Source organism: Podarcis pityusensis (genome assembly GCF_964106645.2).
Source record: "Podarcis pityusensis genome assembly, chromosome: 17".
Taxonomy (NCBI): Eukaryota; Metazoa; Chordata; class Lepidosauria; order Squamata; family Lacertidae; genus Podarcis; species Podarcis pityusensis.
The window spans coordinates 36,900,386-36,917,714 of NC_138042.1; the positions used below are offsets into that span (position 1 = coordinate 36,900,386).

General features: G+C 44.9%; 1 long non-coding RNA gene across 1 annotated transcript; it reads left to right on the forward strand.

The window, feature by feature from the left end:
- Window positions 1–10,908: 10,908 nt before the first annotated feature.
- Window positions 10,909–13,979, forward strand: LOC308466502. The gene is made up of 2 exons (XR_013980854.1): window positions 10,909–10,965; window positions 13,334–13,979. It is a non-coding gene; the product is annotated as an uncharacterized lncRNA (long non-coding RNA).
- The last annotated feature ends 3,350 nt before the right edge of the window (window positions 13,980–17,329 follow it).

Sequence of the window (17,329 nt, forward strand, 5' to 3'; positions counted from 1 at the left end):
AAGCGTTGGAAGGGACCTTGGAGGTCTTGACCTCAAATAAGATATTGTAGAGCTGGAAAAGGTTCAGAAAAGGGCAACCAGAAATGATCAAGGGAATGGAGCGACTGCTCTGAGGAAAGGTTGCAGCAGTTGGGGCTTTCTAGTTTACAGAAAAGGTGAGTAATAGGTGACAAAACAGAAGGCTATAAAACTATGAATACTGCATACAACACTAATGTCTCACAACAAATGTAACTGATCTGTAGAAAACACAACCTGAAAAAAAGAGAAAATGCACGTACAGTGGTACTTTGGGTTACAAACCCTTTGGGTTACAAACGCTTTGGGTTACAAACTCCGCTAATCCGGAAGTAGTTGCTCCAGGTTGCGAACTTTGTCCCAGGATGAGAACAGACATCGCACGCCGGCAGCGGGAGGCAGTGGGAGGCCCCATTAGCGAAAGTGCGCCTCAGGTTAAGAATGGTTTCAAGTTAAGAACAGAGCTCCGGAACAAATTAAGTTCATAACCCGAGGTACCACTGTACTTTTATTTTTATTTTTACAAAAGTGAATAGAGAAAAGGCTTCCTCCCTCCAGCAGGACTCCTCTTAGTCTTATCTAATCCAACTCCTTGCTAAATATCAAACCTGGCAAATTTACAAGTAACTCAGAATATTTACTATTCCCAGCAACGAATCCCGCAAAATAGCAACCTAATTAACAAACACAAAAAAAAACCAACCACCCCAGTTGCTTCCATAATAGAAATACAACACACACACACACCCTCCCGATCTTACTGATTTGTTGAGAATCCATTGAAGTAAATGAAGAAGGCAACACTTGCTGAAGCTTCATGTATAAAAAGTACACATGGTGCTCTGGACTGGAGCATTTCTGTTAAATATCTCAGAAGAACAATGCAGGGGGTTGAGGTCATAGAATCATAGAGTTGGAAGAGACCACAAGGGCCATTGAGTCCAACCCCCTGCCAAGCAGGAAACACCATCAGAGCACTCCTGACATATGGTTGTCAAGCCTCTGCTTAAAGACCTCCAAAGAAGGAGACTCCACCACACTCCTTGGCAGCAAATTCCACTGTCGAACAGCTCTTACTGTCAGGAAGTTCTTCCTAATGTTTAGGTGGAATCTTCTTTCTTGTAGTTTGGATCCATTGCTCCGTGTCTGCTTCTCTGGAGCAGCAGAAAACAACAACCTTTCTCCCTCCTCTATGTGACATCCTTTTATATATTTGAACATGGCTATCATATCACCCCTTAACCTCCTCTTCTCCAAGCTAAACATGCCCAGCTCCCTTAGCCGTTCCTCATAAGGCATCATTTCCAGGCCTTTGACCATTTTGGTTGCCCTCCTCTGGACACGTTCCAGTTTGTCAGTGTCCTTCTTGAACTGTGGTGCCCAGAACTGGACACAGTACTCCAGGTGAGGTCTGACCAGAGCAGAATACAGTGGCACTATTACTTCCCTTGATCTAGATGCTATACTCCTATTGATGCAGCCCAGAATTGCATTGGCTTTTTTAGCTGCCGCGTCACACTGTTGGCTCATGTCAAGTTTGTGGTCAACCAAGACTCCTAGATCCTTTTCACATGTACTGCTCTCAAGCCAGGTGTCCCCCATCTTGTATTTGTGCCTCTCATTTTTTTTGCCCAAGTGCAATACTTTACATTTCTCCCTGTTAAAATTCATCTTGTTTGTTTTGGCCCAGTTCTCCAATCTGTCAAGGTCGTTTTGAAGTGTGATCCTGTCCTCTGGGGTGTTAGCCACCCCTCCCAGTTTGGTGTCATCTGCAAATTTGATCAGGATGCCCTTGAGTCCATCATCCAAGTCGTTGATAAAGATGCCCAAGAAAGAACCCTGTGGCACCCCACTAGTCACTCTTCTCCTTGGGTCCCTTCCACCTCTGCAGTTCTGTGATTCTATGATTCTTTTACAATCAGCTAGTTTATCTCATCCTGTGTTGTGCCATTGCTTTGCCCTTCTCTACTTGTTTTCCTCGTCACATGAGTTGTCTCAGACATCCCAGAACATGTGCTTGCAGTAATCTCACGTTGCCAGGGTCAGGGTAGTGACTCACCAGTCTGGCCTCGGCACTCTAAGCTACAGAAAAGCAGCCCCTTGAGGATTTTGATTATTTGGGATGTGGAGGGAGAAATACAAGCTGCTGAGGAATTCCTGAGCCAGAACATGCCAAATGACTTCTCCAAGCTAGGACCATTCAGAAACAACATAGGGTCGTTGAGGTCCATTGACAATGCAAGAGAACTGTCCTCCCCCCCTTGCCCTGAGGTGTGAACAGGGACTGGGGGTTTGGAAGGTTGCCAAGGTAACTAGGTGTGGGATGACGGGAAAAGAGAATTTTAAGCAAAGTGCTCTGGGAAGGAGAAGGAAGAAGAAGGAGTGGGATCCATCTTGGGCTGGCTGGCCGAAGGCAGGCTGGGAGAGATGCCTTGGACTCCATGGCTGCACTGCTGTGGGGGACAAGCCTCTCTTGAAATGACCACGCTGTAAGATCTGGACCCCCTTCCTGCAGACTGAAGGTGTAAATAGGTGAATAGACCATATTTCTTAAAGCTATGACAGTCTCTGCCATGTCTCAATTCTCCAAAGGAACACAGACCCTGAGTGAGTGCCTGGAACCCCCAGGAACCTTGCAGAGAGTGAGGGGTGGCACACAACTTTTGTAGCAGTATTTTATTGCTTTTTCACAAAGTTGAAGCAAAATTTGAGTTCAAACTTGCCCCTTGATGAACCACAAACTTGGTTTCTCCCTGGATTTTAAAAGAAGAAACCCCAATAATCAGGATGGCATTCTGCAGCCTCATGGTGACATGGTTGATCGTATTTCTTAAGTGCTTTATTAGCAGATTGATTTGTCTCCCTCTGTTATGAGTTACTGGCCACAGTCTTATCTGGATGTGATCAACAGCCCCCAGTTCTGTAACAAAACTGAGTACCACTGAGACTCCTTCAGCTCGGGGTCGCCGTATACAGTCCACTGGCAAAACCTCCATCCTATGCATCTCTTTTTCTTATTTTCAATAAACACTTTCACCTTCTGGTACCTCACGAAGGGAGGAACGCTGCCTTTAAAAACCAACAACAATTTGTCCATTTCCTTTGCTTGGTATTCCCTGAATGGAGCATTAAAGGACTGGTGATGGATTCCTCCGTAGAGGCCAAAGACCATGACAGCAGCAATCCATTCCCTTCATAGTCCCGGCCCTAGTTACGGCAAATGACTTGGCAACCAGTCGAAAGGATGATGACTACAAAGCCAGACAGTTACCACAGCCCAAACAGTATCCAGTTACACAGCTACAAAGGGGCAACGAGAGAGAGGAGCCTCTGTGAGACATTATAGGAGGACTTCAGATGGGAGAACTCCAAGGACCCAGATGAGATCAAAGGCAACCAGCCAGGGAAAAAGAAGAGGCTTGAAAAAGCAACAGTTTTTTTCTTCCCAGGAAAAAAAACCTTGAGAGAATGACTGATCCCGCTTCCCAAGGGAAAGCCATTTCCTAGCAAAAATCCACCAGTGCATTTCCTACTCGTTATTTCAACATTCTTCCACTGTTTGTTATTTAAAATACGAAAGAAAACAAAGAGGCCTTCAACAACAGCAAAAAGTGTGATGTGGAATACTGCTGCTGTTCAGTTGTTCCATCTCTCTCTCTCTCTCTCTCTCTCTCACACACACACACACACCCCTTCACACGCTGTGATCACCAAGCATGCTCAGTCCTCACTGGTCTATTTTGTGTGTGTGTGTGTGTGTCCCACTTCAGTTTCCCCCCTAAAGAATTTGTGTTCTTCTGCAAATTTCAGGTTACCCTCACCCATGCCCCAGAATGTGAGGGTTATATTTCAGTTCTCAGATATCAGTCTTCATCCATGTTCTCAGAGCCTCCAAGTATCCCTCTTTTCCAGGGACAGTTCTGGATTTACAGAAGCCATCCTGGTTTCTGATTTTTGAATGCCCCACTTTCCCACAGAACATCCCTATTCCCATCGGAGAAATGTTGGAGGCCATAGGCACCAACTCCCTGGGGCCCTGGGTGGTGTCCAAGCACCCACAAAATTCCCCCTGAAGGGGTTGGGCACCCACAAACTTTGGTGCCAGGGCCATGCATGCTGCGTGACACCCATGGCCCCGGGCACCCATGGTCGCAGGGCCAAGCTGGCACTACTGTTGGAGGGAATGGAATAGGGTGCCCCTAGGGCTCCCCCACCCCACCCAGAACTCGCCAGAACTCAGTTCCGGCACCTCTCAGGTGGGCACCATTGCCATTCTAAGAGAAGAGGAGAGGCATTCATGGAGAGTTCTGGCACCTCTTTTTCTATAAAAAATAGCACTGGACATCCCTATTTTTATCAGAGAAATGTTGAAGGGCATGTGTTCTCCTCACTCACTACATGTGGCTACACTTTTATATATAGTGGTACCTCGGTTCTCAAGTGACTTGGTACTCAAAACAACTTGGAACCCAAACACTGCAAACCCGGAGGTAAGTGTTCCAGTTTGCAAACCTTTTTCGGAAGCTGAACATGCTCTGGTTTGAGTGTTATGCTTCCAATTTGAGTATTACGCTTCCGATTTGAGTGCCACACTTCCGTTTTGAGTGTTACGCTGAGGTCTGTCTGTTTTTGCTATTTATATTGCGTTTTTGTTTTTCCGGCTCTTTTTGTTTTGTTTTTGTGACTGTGCGGAACCCAGTTCAGCTACTGATTGATTGATTGATTGATTGATTTTGTGACCGCAGTACATCGTTTATTGCTTTCATTTTATGGATCAATGGTCTTGTTGGATAGTAAAATACATGTTCAATTGCTGTTTCAGGGGTTGTTTTTAAAAGTCTGGAACGGATTAATCCATTTTGCATGACTTTCTATGGGAAAGCGCGCCTTGGATTTGGAACGCTTTGGTTTTAGAACGGACTTCTGGAACAGATTAAGTTTGAGAACCAATGTACCACTGTAATTTGCACTGGAAGAGGCTGCTGCTCCACTTTCAGGCATGATTTGAAGTGATGTATCAACTTCCAAACCCTTAATGGGACACCAAGGTACATCAAGGACCGCCTTCGCCCACATAATGCAGCCTATCTGTTAAAACTGGGATCCCCATTCTTTGAGGGCTTATGAGCACATTTGGCAGCAACATGCTGTGAACCACAAAGACTGCCATAGGGGCATGCCCAGTCGCAAAATAACTACATAGCAGAGGGATGGGCAGCTGGATGCTAAACTGGATGCGAAGGATTATTATGAATTGGCAGTCTTTTTGCATGGGAACTCCCCCTTCCATAGTTAATTAAAGCTTGCACTGGTGTCTATAAGATGGCAGTAAAAAACCCACAGAACTTGTGCTTATCGGCATTGCCATGGCACAAAAACATGGAATCCAGGCAGAGTTTGTAGCTTTTACACTGGGCTGCCAGCAAAACCAGAGGTGACCTACGATGCAATTAATGGGGATTTTTAAAAAATTACAAAATAAAATCGCAAATTGCTGCCAAAATGTTGCGAAGTGCATTGAAGACAGGAGCGGGATTAAGAAACTGAGAGAAAAGAAATGAACATATCCTTCCTATTTCTACCATTTCTTTGTTTATTTAAGAATCACCTTTCGCCTGTAGCTCAAGGTGATTTACAGACAAACCATAAAAGCACCTAAAAATAGTTTTAGAAATGACACAAACATGCCTGCACAGGAGCAAAAGCTGGTTGAAAAGCCTGCAGTCCTATGCAAACTTTGTGGTCCCTGGACCAAACGTTTTCACAAGCATAATGGGCAATTAGAATGGGTTAAAGCAGTCCTGCCATATGGAAACAAGCAAGTTCATGAGAAGAGATCCCTCTGCAGGATTCCCTTGTCTATGGCTCACTCGAGGTGCAGAATCAGCCTCCATCTCATTTATCGGGCTGCCACTCCCACCTCGAGCTTCTGAGGGTGGAGGAACGACTGAGGAGCTCCGGAAAATGAAGCGGTATCTCAGACGGCTAGAGCGAGTATGGCGACAGACTCGTGACGGAGCCTCAAGAACATCTTATAGGACGCTTATGAAAGCCTATGAGATGGCTATGAAAGCTGCTAAGAAATCTTACTTTGCAGCTTCCATTGCATCCGCTAGGTCTCGCCCGGCACAACTTTTTAGAATAATTAGGAGCACTTTGAACGGGGCCTGAAAATGAACCAGCAGCTGGGTTATTTGAGATCCAGTAACCTGCATTTTGGACCAAGTTTCCAAATCAGAATGCACCCAAAGAATGTGCGTGCGTGCGCGCACACACACACACGAAACCATCAACAGGAGGGCTCAGCCACAGCTATGGCAATCTTTCTTTAAAGAAAAACCTTTGTAATTAAGTGTGTGCATGGGATTTTTTAAAATCTCATGTGGATTTTCATTTAAGCTACGAACCAAGTCTGTGTGATCCCAGTTAAGTGGGTCTTACCACAAACCGGCAAGGTGCTATTAGTACACAATGCACGCTCTTCACTCTTTTGCTTGAACTGGTAGGCAGTCTTGAAAGGAAAATGGACCTTACCTAAAAGAGTACACACTCAGTTGCCTTACTATGCTTAAAGTCATTCATTTACCCGTGTCATTTTCTTACTCCAATGTGTGTCGGCAGCCCCTCCGGTCCCTCCCATCCCTTGGTGGGCTTCTGAATTCCTCGGGTAATGCACATATTAGATTCTTCTCTGCTAACAAATGACAGAAGAGTTCAATCTTTTAATCACACTATTGGCATATTTTAAAGGACAAGAGCTAATGCATGCAAGATTGGGTCTAAACTTTTCACTGGGAAAGAAATGTGGCAATGATTTGCCTTTTTGAGAACAGAAAGAAAGAGTGAGTGCCAAAAGCCAGACAGAAGGGAACGGACATCTTTTAAAACCCTGGCCCTGCTTTTAATTTCAAATAATCAATGAAACTTCCCTGTGTTATCTGGGCTGCTCTAGCTTCTCAGACGTTCCAGCAGTCCCACTGCTGACAATACTTGGGAATCTCATTAATAAGTCATACAACGAATGCTGCTCAATAACTTGCAATTTCTCATTAGTAAATCAGAATCTGCTGTTATTCGGGCCCAAATGGGAGGGGAGAGAGAAAGATCCAGCAGCCTTTAGCGCATAATTCAGGACATGCACCCAGAATGAAACCTTTAGCAGCTGCCACTCACACAATTAACATTCTGCAGTGTGCCGAAATGGGACTGTCTGGATGCCAAGGAGCGGTGGAAGGCACCAGCTTGGCGAACCCCCAAGCAAAGAAAGCTCAGAGCCAGGGGATTGGTGGTAGGACAACAATGAGTGGTCAGAGGGAGAAGAGGGAATAGACTGGGAGGAGGTGGTGTCAGAAGCTGAAGAGGCAACAGGGTTTCGTGAGCAGGAAGAGGCTGTGGCAGAGAGCAGTCCAGAATCAGAGGCAGAAGTGGAGGCTGGAGAGGAGGGGGCGGAGAGGCAGAGACTGGGCAGGCTGCCGAAGAAGCCGGGGAGTCTCTCCCTTCTGCTGTGACCGGCTCCCCTCCCCCCCTGGTCTTGGGTTGCAATGAGAAGTTTGAAGCAGGGCTGGCATTGAGATGAAGGAGGAATTTGGCGAAGGAAATATTCTCGTCAGCCTTGCATATAACACAAAACCCCATAATATATCAGAAAACATCAAGATGAACATTTTTAAAATGGCAAGTTGCTTTTTTGGCTCCTGCAAGCAGTGGCGTAGCGTGGGGGGTGCAGGGGGGGCCGGCCGCACCGGGCGCAACATCTGGGGGGGGCGCTCGCAGCTCTCTGCCCCTACCTGGCTCACTCACTCTCTCTCAGCGCTGTCACAGATTTCACAAAAATTTCGCTATTGTCACACGGATCCTCCTCCTAGCCAATCAGGAAGTGGGATCCACTTCCTCATTGGCTGAAAGGCGAATGCATGCAATTGGCTGAGCTGCCGAGCAGGAGGCGGGAGGACTCGAGGAGACACAGGGAACTGAGTAGAAGCAGCCGCTGCAGGTAAGTCTCTCTGCATTGAAAGGGGGCACGTTGGTCATTCTGCAATGAAAGGGGGCACCTTGGTCTCTCTGCATTGAAAGGGGGCACACTGGTCATTCTGCAATGAAAGGGGGCACGCTGGTCATTCTGCAATGAAAGGGGGCACGCTGGTCTCTCTGCATTGAAAGGGGGCACGCTGGTCATTCTGCATGTTGAGCTGACCAGATGGATTGAAGTTTGGTTGGTTCAACAGTGACAAGACAGATTTCGATCCATATGTAGCTGCTCCAGCTCAACATAAGTTGATGTAAGCCAGTGGGTCTAGCAACCTTTAATTTATTTATTTATTTTGCTGAAAGAGTAAGGCAATAGGCATGAAGGTGAATAAACATTATGTTAAGAGTAAAGAAATGGTTATACAATGAAGGGGTGCTAAAAGTGCAGCAAGGCAAGAAAGTGATTTTCTTTTTTTTCTTTTTTAAGAATTTTAGCAGAATACTACACCACGGGTTAGAGGGCGCAAATTACTTGCCTTGCCCCGGGTGCTGACAACCCACGCTACGCCACTGCCTGCAAGTACAGGATTCTGGATTAGTTGGGCACTTGGCCAGATCCAGTAGGACTCTTCTTCTGTACTTGTATGTAGACCATGCCTCACATTCAAGGAAATGAGACGTGCTATTTCGGTGCATCCTCTTGTCACAGAAAAAACAAGTAAGGAATTTTGCCATATGCTATCCTCCTACTAGCTTGGGTTGAACTGGCCTACTTCTGCATGTTTTTTGAGCCAGGGAGCAAGCAGGATCTCTTTGAGCCCAACAGTCATGAGGACTAGCGTGCAAAGAAGAATGCGTGTTACGTGGGCTGCAGAAGCGCAAAGCCCGAGAACAAGGGGAACAGTGGGGGCTGGGTGAATTTCACAGCGCTGAGCTCTACTCTTAAAAGCTTCCTTAGCCTTTTTCTTTACTGATGCCATCATCTTTTACTGTAACATTGCTGTAACTTACGAGGCATGAGAAAAACATAAAAGTTACTGTGCGAAATAATAATGGGGAACTAGACAGGCATATCTATAACATTAGGCTTTTGCGTGCTCATAACTTTCCGCAGACACTGATGTTACTGTGCTGTTTGTGTCTACGGTCTGTCTTGCTTATATATTGCCGTTCTGTGCCAACATTCTGTCTCCCTGTTGTGCTCCGAGTGTGACAAAGAAATGGAATACTTGGGACTGGATGTAGGAGAGAAGTGGTGCGTTTTATAGCCTCCCATCCCAGGAACTGGGTGAGAGGGAGGGGGGAAGGAATTTGGGACAGGGGGGCGGGATTAGGACTACGGGTTTTTAGTAGCTAATTTTTGAAGAATGAGTCCTGGAGCAGTGTAATCTTAAATTCTCTTTTTTTTAAAGTGCTTTCTTCTTTTCATTGTCCCTCCCTCCCTCCCTCCCTCCCCACCCATCCCATTTTATTTTTTGTGTTTTATCTACTAGATTGTGGGCCTGGGGCCAGGGACTGCCTTGCTTTTTAATCCCTATGCAGCATGTAGCGAGTTGCAGGCAGTTTATTAATAATAACAGCAAGTTTGGGCTTGTCCACATTTGAGCATTATTTAGCTGTTAATCTGCTCCCCGCCCCCATTCGAATTAGACCAGAGCAGTCCACACATGCACATTTTTAATTTATATGAGAGGAGCAACTTTGGTTTTTTTCCATTCATACCGGTCGGCGTTCTCTATTGCGCATGCCCCTGCCTTCTGATTGGTGAAGTCTGTTATGCAAATTCAGCACAGTCAGGGCATGTGCGCAGATAGCTACAGGCACACCTAGTTTCAAATAAAAAAATAAAAAATCCTGGCCAAGAGGCACAGCCAGGCAATTGTAAATTTGCTTGTGCATGTTTCTGGTTTTGTGCAAATCTGGGGGGTCAAACTGTGTGTGGGGTGTCTGAGAGTGGCTGTGGGTGGGTGTCCCCTGCCCCTACTAGCACACTGGAAAATAAATGAAAGCAATTGTAAATTCTCGGCACACACTTTTCAGACGTTTGCCCATAACATCTGGTGTAGAAACTTTCAACTGTGCTTTGCTTATGCAGTTTTGGGGTTCTGTGAAAATCTGATAGAAATTGGGGGTGGGGGAGGACTATTCAGGAGCACGCTAGAAATAGTTATGAGCGCTGCCAGAAAAGAAAGAAAAGCAGTGAGAAAGTATGGATATGGAAAGGGGACTCCCTCCGTGCAGACTGAAGGTGTAAATAGGTGAATGAACCTGTTATGTACTCAGTTGAACAGGATCCAAAAGGCAGCAGTCTGATTGGTCCTGGAACAATAGGATTCAGAATGCAGCAGTCTGATTGGTACTAGAATGATAGGATCCAGAATGCAGCAGTCTGATTGGTCCACAGGAGCCACCCAATCCAGCTCCAGGTGGAAGGGAATCCGCAACCTGATTGGCCTACAGGAGAATCCCAGAATTAGCCAATCACGTGGGGCCCATTGTGTAAATAATGTATATAAGGCAGACATTCTGGGAGGACTTCCATTCCTCCTCACCACTATGAGCTGAATAAAGAGCATGAAATCCACTTTTGACTTTTGAGTATATTTCAGAACCATACTTCTTAAAGCTATGACAGTCTCCGCCGTGTCTCAATTCTCCAAAGGAACACAGACCCTGAGTGAGTGCCTGGGACCTCCTGAAATCTTGCTGCAGCTTGGCAGAGCGTGGAGGTGACGCCTGACTTTCGTAACACTATTATATCTGCTCTTTCTAAATTCCCCTTGGTGAAAGCATTCACTTTGGCTAGGATTCAGCAGCTGCCACCAGCAGTTTTCAAAGGACAATATGATAATACTCCATTCCGTTGCCTTCATTGTATCTATGGAGATGGTGGTGCTCAGAACGTTCCACAATACAGGTTCTGCCGCTTCATTACTGAGGATATATGGATTGTTCTGTCTTCATTATTGGCAGGATTATGTAAGAGTATTTACTTGAGGATATAGAGCGAGCAGAGTAGGGAGGGAGGGAAGGAAGGAAGGAAGGGTCATTCTGAGCATGGCCAGTTTCAATGTGGTGGCTGCAGAATACCTCCAGAATTACTCTGATGACCATGTTGTGGTCAGCAAACCAGATAATGGATGCTTTCTAGGGTAATCTGTACTATTGTATACTCTTGTTATTTTTGGTATACCTGTTCTAATTTTAAAGATAATTTGTTGTAGCTCATGGGTAGCCAGTGTGGTACCTCCAGATGTTGTTGGACCATATCTCCCATCAGTCCCAGCCGGATGGCCGATGGTCAGGGATGATGGGAATTGTACTCCAATAATAACTGGAGGGCACCATACCGTATCTACTACCTGTTACATAGCTCATATTGATGATGGAGGAAGATGTTAGTAGTGAGGAGGGGGAAAGGGAAAGCAGTAAAAATGAGAGGATGCAAGGGAGGAGAAGGATAATGGACAAGCGAATAGCTGGAGACCGTCTTCCACTTCGCCACTGAAATTTCATGAGTCTGTAACTACTATGTATGTATATTATAAAACCAACATTTAGATTTGTGGTCTATTAAAATGGTGATTTCAGCCTGCATTTCAAAATCACTTGTAAAAAAACAACATGAATTGCCAGTAAATTTACAGATAGCTTCCAAGAATGGGAGGAAGTCAAAGCAAGGAAAAAGAGGTTATTCCTTTTTTTAAAAAAAATAATATTTATTAAGAATTTAATAATTACAAAAAGAAGAAAAAAGAGTTAAACAAAGCAATACAATACAATACAATACATAAAACACAAAAAAAGAAAAACACTGCTTATCTTAACAAAACAAAAACAAAACAAAGACAGAAACAATTAAAAACACATCCAATATTTTCATATCTTGTCTTTCATTTACTTGTTTCGACGACCTCCTCACACCTCCCTTTTTTGTATTCTAGTTCAATTAGCTATTTCAGCAAATCCTTTCCATCTTTCCCAGTTTTTGTCCTATAGTTTATCTTAACACACTCTAACCTTATTTTGTTTTCCTTTGGCCCATTAACAGTCTATTTTTACTTAATTCTTTATAACATTTCTGCTAAAGCCATATAACTTCATTCCAGCATCCTTCTAACATTCATTAATTTTACAGTGTTTCTGTAAATAGTCTTTAAATTTTTTCCAATCTTCTTCCACCGACTCTTCTCCCCATAGGGCTTTGTAAACATTAGAGGCGCCACCCCCTTATCCCCCTTATCGGGATTCAGCTTCAGTTCATTGGCCATCATGCAGCCCACCACAGCATCTGAGCACTGACTCAGGACTTGCACATCGACACCTGATTCAGATGATACTGAGGAAAGGAGTTGGGCATTACTGCTGCCCTTCAAATTTCCTAATGGCCAACAGCTTCATATAGATGTTAAGTAGCAACAGGGACAAAACTGTTGTCTTGCAGCACTGCAAAGCACAGCTGCCTAGGGAGCAAGGCAACTCTTTAAAATCAATTCCGGCAGATAGCAGTGGGACCACTGCAAAACAGTGCCCCAACCCATGGACTTGGACCTGAAGTATACCATGGCTGGTGGTATCAAACACTGATGAGAGGTCCAGCAAGAGGGTCTCATGAAAGGGTACAGCCCAGTGAACGCTGAAGTGGGGGGGGGGGGAGGGGCGCTAAAAGGAAAGACACAATTTAATACCAGGTGAAAAGCAGTCTGCTCTGCATTTTGGTACACTTCTCATGGAGACCCCAAAATGGAAGCTAAAATCCAGAACCTCTGTTAAGTTGTGGGTGAAAATATCAGACGACACAGCGATTCTTCAAACAGCTCTTGTTTATTCACAGGCCAGAACAGAACTGAACTGAAGGGTTCAGCCAGCCTGCTTGTATACAGCTCCACTAGAACGCAACAGTAGCCATTTTCTGTAACTACCCAATCACTGAACGTCACTTTCAATCCCTTATTTGCATATGTGGACCTGAGTGAAAACTATCTACAGTATCCCCCTGCTGGCCCAGGGTGAGAACTTCAATACATAACAACCTCCAAGTGTCCCTATTTTCCAGGGACAACCCTCCAGGTTTCTGATTTGATCCCAGAATGTCCAGCTTTTCCTTAGGACACCCCTCTTTTCACTGGAGAAATGTTGGAGGGTATGGAGTTATGTGCCCCAAGCTGAGGAGATAAGTATGCAACCTTTAGAAGACAGCCCTGTATAGGGAAATTTTTTTTAATGTTTTATTATGTTTTTATATATGTTGAAAGCCACCCAGAGTGGCTGGGGCAACCCAGATGGACTAGGTATACATAATAAAATTATTATTATTATTATTATTATTATTATTATTATTAAACAGGACATCCCTATTTTCATTGGAGAAATGTTGGAGGACTAGATGATCCTCAGGATCCCTTCCAACTCTACAATTCTATGAATCCTGACCTCCCTATCACCTCCCCCTGCCTCCCCACTGAACTCTGAAACGACGTTGTTTGCGTGCATATAGATACAGACCAGGCGACATTACTTTCAGGGCACATTCTCAAGCTGCGAATACAGTTTTTGCCTTAAACATCATCCACAGACATTTAACTGGTGTCAAAGCACATGAAAAGCAAAAGAACATTGCCTCCATTGCCAGCGTGCTGCCAGTCTCTCATTGTCTGAATGACAGAATTCACTCTCTGTGACTGCTCTCACCAAACTGACTCCATGTGCCACAGGAAAGGGGGGGGGAGCATCTACTCTTCCATGAAATTTCAAGAGCAGTCAAGCAAGGAGACAAGTGTCACCACTGGAATGATGCCTCAGTGGGTGCCTTGGTTTTTTGTTTTTGTCTCTCCTCCTCGCCCCCACCATTGAATGGATGATACCTTTGCTATTTACAAAATATTTTGATTGAGGCAGCCAAGCTCCGTGTAGCAAAACTAGGAACTGCTTTGGGTGCCTTCTATGTGGAAAGAGGATTGATACATTTTATTAATAAAATATGGGGAAGTTGAGTAAGCTTAATTTATTGATGTTTTGTAAATTCCACTTTAACCCACAATGCGGGTGGCGCTGTGGGTTAAACCACAGAGCCTAGGACTTGCTGAACAGAAGGTCTGCGGTTCGAATCCCCGCAACGAGGTGAGCTCCCATTGCTCGGTCCCTGCTCCTGCCAACCTAACAGTTCAAAAGCACGTCAAAGTGCAAGTAGATAAATAGGTACCACTCCGGCGGGAAGGTAAACAGCGTTTCCGTGTGCTGCTCTGGTTCGCCAGAAGCGGCTTAGTCATGCTGGCCACATGACCCGGAAGCTGTACGCCGGCTCCCTCGGCCAATAAAGCGAGATGAGCGCCACAACCCCAGAGTCGGCCACAACTGGACCTAATGGTCAGGAGTCCCCTTTACCCCTTTAACCTTAAATTCCATGTCAGACCCCTGTACAAATTGCTCTGTTCCATTTTGGAAACGGTTTTATGTGTTTTTAAATGGTAGCAATTTTTATCTGTTTCAAGACTGTGTTTTCTATTTTTTCTAACCCATTGTGGGACCTCATGGGGAACAGAGGGTAATACACAGTGTTAGAAACTGAGATATGAAAGCCAGGAGCTAAATGGCACCTTAAACCTAGTTTAAGGGCACAACAATGGAATGTCTAGGCACGCTTTTTTATAACAAGAATACAAAGCTGCAAATGAATGAACGGCAGCTAAAATCTTATATTCGTTTTTCACATGGTCTAGTCCTCATCTGAAGACTGCAAAAAACAAAGCCATACTTCCCCTGCCCACCCCCCTAATATTCTTAAGAGGGTCTCTTCTCCAGTCTTCAGAGAGTAGCTGGAAGTGGGGAAGCAGAAAAAGGTCCTCCTTTCCTTCCACTCTGCAGTTTTAATCTGAAATGTTAGGAGCAGTACGGCACCCAGAGCTCAGAAACTGCTTGTGCTGATGAACTTCCCCGTCGCAAAGCACGCCTAGAACAATAGGAGTTTCGAATGCTGGCAATACATCTTATAAATAAACAAAATAAAGTTTGATGGAGGCTTTTGTTGAACAAAATCCCAGGGATTGCAAGAGATTTATTTAAGCAACCCTTAAGAATGCAGGATATAAAGTCTTGATGTAAATCCTCACCTGATGAGTTGGGACAAATGTGGTTGGTTGGTTGGTTGGTTATTTAATTTCTACACTACTTAATATTTTATAAATACCTCTGTGTGGTGCGTGGTGCACAAAAAAACTAAATCAACAAGAGACAATGTCAACAAGATATTACAAGAATAAAAAGGTAAAGGTAAAGGAGCCCTGACAGTTAAGTCCAGTCGCGAACGATTCTGGGGTTGCGGCGCTCATCTCGCTTTACTGGCCAAGGGAGCCGGCGTTTGTTCACAGACAGTTTTTCTGGGTCATGTGGCCAGTACGACTAAGCTGCTTCTGGTGAACCAGAGCAGCGCACGGAAACGCCGTTTACCTTCCCACCGGAGTGGTACCTATTTATCTACTTGCACTGGCATGCTTTTGAACTGCCAGGTTGGCAGGAGCTGGGACTGAGCAACGGGAGCTCACCCTGTTGCGGGGATTCGAACCGCCGACCTTCCGATCGGCAAGTTCTAGGCTCAGTGGTTTAGACCACAGCGCCACCCATGTCCCGATTACAATAATACACAGTTACATATTAAAATGTTACATTAATACAAAGGGGTGTGTGTGTGGGTGTGTGTGTGTGTGTGTGTGTTCGTTTTCCAAAAAAAACTCTCATCTTATCCACCAAAGTCTCACAATGAGAAGAGTTACTGGAAACAGTGGACATCACCTTTGTGACCTCCAACAGCATTGTGACCTCCAACAGATTCCTAACAGAAGCCTCATGACCTGGAACAAAGGCTAATGAGAAACCCAGGACTATGTGAGCACAGATTTAGGACCTTCCTTGGTTATAAAAGGAAAAGAGGGGACTTCCGGGTTGGCGCCATCGCCGAATGGCGGACTCCCTCCGAGCTCCGGAGGGAGCCTGCTCGGCAGGGGCTGGGTCCTACCGCACCGGCGATGCGGGGACCCTTAAAAACCACGGCCACGAGGGCCGTGGACATGGAGACTCGGCTGGCACCGTCAGCGCCCTCCCGACTCGTGAAGGAGCCTTTTTAAAGGCTACGGATCGGGTGCCGGGGAGAAGCGTGGTGCTTTGAGTCCTCTGCTATCCCTGCCGAGCGCAGCCGCATGCCATCCGGCGGAGAGCGCTGACTTCTTCCATTGAAAATTCGGACTTTTTAACAACAACCCGTGAGTAATTTGGAAACTGGGTTTAAAAGGAGGAAAAAAAAAGAATTTCCTTTTGATTTGGACACGAGCGGGGGGGGATCCAAAAAGGAAGTCAGTCCCCCCCCCTATTGTAAACCTTCTAAGACAAGGACGGGGAAACCAAGGTCCAAAAAGATTTGTATTGCTGATAAAACCTAAGAATTCCACGATGGGAAATTATAAGAACTGTGCTGGAGGACGAATTGAGGGAGAAGAAACGTAACCCCCCCCCCTGGGAACCGGGGTGATTGAAGAGAGAGCCTGGTGAAAAGAGTCGGAGATTTTGACAGCTGTCAAAGTAGCTGTCAAAGTCGGAAAGCAGAGAGGATTTTATTATGAGAACTTTGCTGGCTAAATTTGTTACAATTTGCTACAACTTTTTAAAACTTGGATACAAAATGGCGAAAACATGGATAACAATCGGACTTTTGGACTAGAGAAAACAAAGTTACAATAATCCCCCTAGAGGAGTTTCGGGACATTACAAAGATGGTTGTAAGTGGAAAAATACCATTGGAATTTTATAGAACTGGTTATCTTCTGGGAAAGCTGCAAAACGGAAATAATATTTTGTCTACAGGGTGTACAGCTAAAGGAGACAATAGAATTTTCTATTGAAGAAAGGAAGGGACTGAACGCAAGTTTTTGTTCCTGAATAACAATAATCCCTGCAGACTTACTAAGCTTCTGAATTAGAACGTTTCGGCAGCGGAACAAGAGGAAACTGGACTACAATTTGGAAAGAACAATGGGGGGAGCTTTATTAAAGATCTGAAGCTAAGTGCTTTAAAAAATAAATTATGTAAGGGAAAAAACAAACAAAAAAAAAAAACCAGCAAGGAGTTGGGGGAAAATAGGTGATTTATGGATTGTAAGAATTCCAGGCGGATAACATGGTTTGGTGGTCAGGGGGAAATTAAACCGGGGACAGAGGGGGAGAACTAAAATCCAAAGGCTTGTCAATTTCTTTCTTTGAACTGGTTTTGTTTCATCTATTCTATCTTTTATTTCTTATTTCTGATATTTTTATTATGTGGGGAGTCTTTATTATTAAAAAAAAAAGGGAAATT